Raw genomic sequence first — 5,000 nt, 5'->3', positions numbered from 1 at the left:
CAGTGATCTGACAGGCTGATCAGGAGGCATGGAGACAATCGAGAAAAACAAGAACTTTCCAGTAACTGAGGAGAAGAGATTAAGAGAGAGAGAGAGAGAGAGAGAGAGAGAGAGAGAGAGAGAGAGAGAGAGAGAGAGAGAGAGAGAGAGAGAGAGAGAGAGAGAGAGAGAGGAGGAAGGACATTTTGCCTTCTATACAGTAATGAGCTCATCAGACTGGTTATGATGGAATGTTGCATGCTTCTACTCTCATTGTTGTGTTCCCGTGAAAGACTGCACACACACACACACACACACACACGCACACGCACACACACGCGCGCGCACACACACACACACACACACACACACACACACACACACACACACACACACACACACACACACACACACACACACACACACACACACACACACACACACACACACACACACACACACACACACACACACACGCCAGCATCCATCTGGACTGCATTGTGTTTCTGAGAGATCCACACTACAGTCTGTAGTTATAATTTTTTTATGATTATGTAAGATTATAATTCTTAATTGTGTGTGTCTGTGTGTGTGTGTGTGTGTGTGTGTGTGTGTGTGTGTGTGTGTGTGTGTGTGTGTGTGTGTGTGTGTGTGTGTGTGTGTGTGCATGTGTTAGTGCGTGCATGCTAGCAGGCCAAGGAACTCAGAATATTTCTCAAATCAGCCTAATGGCGGCGCTATAACAGCCAACTGTACGTTTGGACCTACAGTATGACTCTCAAACCGCATAAATGTGTGTTTTAATAGTTTCATATAGGTACGATATCTTCACTTCAAGAGAATGTCATATCTAATTATCTGATCATATTCTCTTCCCTGGAATCTCTTCATCACGGAAACCAGAATGAGATGCCTATCTACACACACACACACACACACACACACACACACACACACACACACACACACACACACACACACACACACACACACACACACACACACACACACACACACACACACACACACACACAGCGTGACTGAGTGTTAACCACCAGTGGTGGAAAAAGTACCAAAGGTTTTACTTAAGTGCAAAAGTGCAAAAGTATTGGTATCAAAATGTACTTAAATTACCAAAAGTAAAAGTACTCATTATGCAGAAGGTCCCATTTCACAAGTTTTCAAATGTGTAAAAGGTATAAAAATCCTTTGAAAATTGCAGATCTACAAGCTCACAATGCGTCGCGAGCTTGTAGATCCGCTATTTTAAAATTGCCTAAGTTTAAATAGGGCTGAATTGGTTTTGTAATAGTAATCAAAATCTACAAAGTAACTAGTAACTAAAGTTTTAAAATCATTGTAGTGGAGCAAAAGTACAATATTTGCCTCTGAGATGTAGTGGAGTAGAAGTATTGCAAATTGGAAATACTCCAGTAAAGTAAAAGTACCTCAAAATTGTACTTAAGTACAGTAGGGAAGACAAGGGACAAAAGTAACAGGGGACAAAAGTAACACACTCAATAATTCTAATTAGAAATAAGCTAGAGGGGTGAGACTTCTTGTGCACATGCTCAGTCGGGTCCTCTCTCTGCCTATGGAAGGATAGAATGATCATTTCATCTCAGCAGAAGTTTTCAACAAAAAACTGATTTTGAGGTGTAAACGTACATTTTTGAGTGTACAGTATTTTCCTTCTGCTGTCTAAAGATAAGATGTCAGCTAATTCAAACTTAGATGAATTGTATCTCTATGTTATTGGTCACAAATTAACGTCAGCAGCCTATGCTAGTATAGGTGTTTCTAGCTAGAATATGGGATTTTATCATGGTTGCCCCATCGGGGGCAATTGTAACAAAGTGACCGGGGTCAATTGTAACAATGTGTTTTCAATGCAAGCTGATTTTTTGTCTGGGATTACATACTTTTATGTTAATAAATGAACATATTTCACTAAATGTCACTACATTTCAAAGTAAAAATACATTTAAATAAAATAGACATACATTTGAAGAAATATATATATATTTTTTAAATAATTCGAATGAAAATACAAAATAATTTTTATTGTGCATATAAAACATTCGTAAGTAAAAATGTTAAATTATAAAAAAAACATATTACTTAGTGATGTGCTTTTATTTGAGATAAAGTATGTTAATATGACTTATTTTTACAGTGTTACAATTGCCCCCAACCACTGTTACAACTGCCCCCGTCACGGGGGCAATTGTAACACTGTAACATTCAAATTAATATTTTAGTCTTGTCCTTATTAGTGAAAGCTTAAAAATTGTGTTATTAATTAGGGCACATACGTTTCTTATAGCAAAAGATGACTAGGATATTTCAAGTAGTCTGTGAATTATGAAGGCAAATACAAAAAGTGTTACTTTTGTCCTTGGTCTCCCTACTTGAGTATATGTACTTAGTTACTTTCCACCACTGTAAACCACCACTCAGATATGCACTACATATATACAATAGAATATACAGAATTGATTGATTGATTGATTGATTGATTGATTGATTGATTGATTGATTGATTGATTGATTGAATACTTTATTAGTCAGAATCAGAAATGTAAACAGCATGTCCTTAAGACATTAAGGTTATAGATAACACAACAAAGTCCTGGGAACTTGTTTCCATTGTGGTTCATGTATTGAATTCATCAACATAGCAAATAACACAAATATAAAACACTATATGTAGGGGGAAATGTTGGCAGAAAATGTCACCAACTTTCTATGGGAAAATTGAGTTTAGCTCCCCTTGTGGTCTCCTGATAGATAGATTTTCAGGCCTGTTGATAATATTATACTACTACTACTACTACTACTACTACTACTACTACTACTACTACTACTACTACTAATAATAATAATAATAATAATAATAATAATAATAATAATAATAATACAACCATAACAATTCATATATAACAATAAAGTAAAAGTACCTCAAAATTGGACCTAAGTACAGTACTTGAGTACATGTACTTATTACTTTACACCAGAGGTTTTCAACTGGTGTGCCTTGGACCACTGGTGGTCCGTGAGGGTATTTCATGTGGTCCCTGGTCATCCATTCAGTAATGTATAAAGTGAAGATTTTGTTTCCGTTCATCATTTTATTTCTATTTTATTTTGGAGAGACTTAGTCATTTGGTATGTGTGTGATATGAGGACAGTGGCATTAAAAACATTATCAGTGGTCATTGGAGTCGGCCTGTGTTTTAATTCCAAAAGTACTTCAAGCTTTACTACAGAAGAGGATCAGCTCATTGTCGACAGACTCTTTCAAGAGACATGTATGAAACACAGTCCCTTGTGAAGTACTGGATGAGTTTTCAGACAGTAAAAGCTCAATGAAATGTGCCTTTTGTAACGATGTAGGCTATATCTGTGAGAGTGGTATTGCCACACTGGCATACCTGAAGAATATTAATTTTATAGCTCTGCTGTCGGGGAGAAACCAGCTAACTCCAAAATGTTCATTATTCAGGGGAAAAAAGTGGAGTTAGGAGGTTTTGTTCATCATTGATAATAACAGCTGAATGGGCCTCCAAGCTCACAATGAGGTTGGAGGTCAAAAGAAGCAAAACCAGCTAACTCCACCCCCTTTAGCTGGTTTAGCAGAAAGTTTGAGGATCCAATGGAGCACTTTTTCATAGTTTTCATTGGTCTAATATTTGTTTTACCAACACACAGACGTAAAGGGGGTTTAATAGCACTGATGTATGGAAAAAATGCAAAAGCGTCAAAATTTATTAGCTGGTTTCTGCCCGACAGCAACGATAACAGTATTATGAACAGGGCAAGTTTGGAGACAGAAAATGACATGAGACTCTGTCCCTGACCACCACTACAGCCAAGAAAAGACAGACATGGACCTCCTGTAATCATGCCATGGACCATTAGTGGTCCATGGCATTAAGATGCACTAAATTACCTGGTGACCTAAGATGACGAGTCAATGAAGTCAGTTACTGGGAAGTCTGAGGTCAAGAAATTCCACAGAAAAGGGAGTTAGAATCTCAAGAAGGGAAAGTGTCATCATTATTATGAAATGTGACAATGTAATAACATGTGTTTGCTTACTCATAAATGTTACAGATCAGTATAGTATCAGTTAACATGAGTTTAATATGGAAGGTTGGATAAAGTAAGCGGAATAGATCAGTGGTTGTTGGTTCTCGACCTTTTTTGAGCTCTGGTCCATTAGCATATTTCAAGCAATCTTCAAGGGCCACCCCAACCCGCCACCTGTAACTAATCTTAGCCCACGTATCCACACCAAACACAACAGTGGTCCCCAGGTTGATTCTTAGTCAGGGTGGTGGTCCCTGGTTCACTGCCTAAAGGTCAATCTGGGAACCCATAGTAAAGAAAATTTAAAAAACACTACCTTAAGGTGAACATTACCTAAAGGTGAACTCCCCCTTGGCCGGGGGAGATATTATAGGCTCTGAGACACTACTGCTACCATGCAATGCCACACAATGCCCGGCAGTGGTGTAAAGTAACTAAGTACATTTACTCAAGTACTGTACTTTTACTTTACTGGAGTATTTCCAATTCTCTATACTTTTACTTCTACTCCACTACATCTCAGAGGCAAATATTGTACTTTTACTCCACTACAATTATTTGAAAACATTAGTTACTAGTTACTTTGCAGATATAAATGATTACATTATAAAGCATATATTAACCACTTTAGCCCTATTTTATACCTAGGCTATTTGAAAATAGCAGATCTACAAACTGAGCTTGTAGATCGGCTATTTTCAAACATTTTAGTAGGGGAGGGCGGGAACAAACAACGCACCCTTTTCTATTTCCCTCCCTGCAGAGAGATTAATTAATTTCATGTAACCATACTTTTTTGTGAACAAGAGACAAGTTACATTTCTGGCATCTAACTCTCATTGATGCTTCAGTAGAATCCTACGAGCAAATGACCATGCTGATAGTCAAATAAATGTATCGTGTTAATGTCGCCTCTGTCTGTTTCCTCA

This window comes from Gymnoscopelus braueri, assembly GCF_963280865.1.
Source record: "Gymnoscopelus braueri genome assembly, chromosome: 11".
Taxonomy (NCBI): Eukaryota; Metazoa; Chordata; class Actinopteri; order Myctophiformes; family Myctophidae; genus Gymnoscopelus; species Gymnoscopelus braueri.
Note: the sequence above shows the minus strand (reverse complement) of the source record.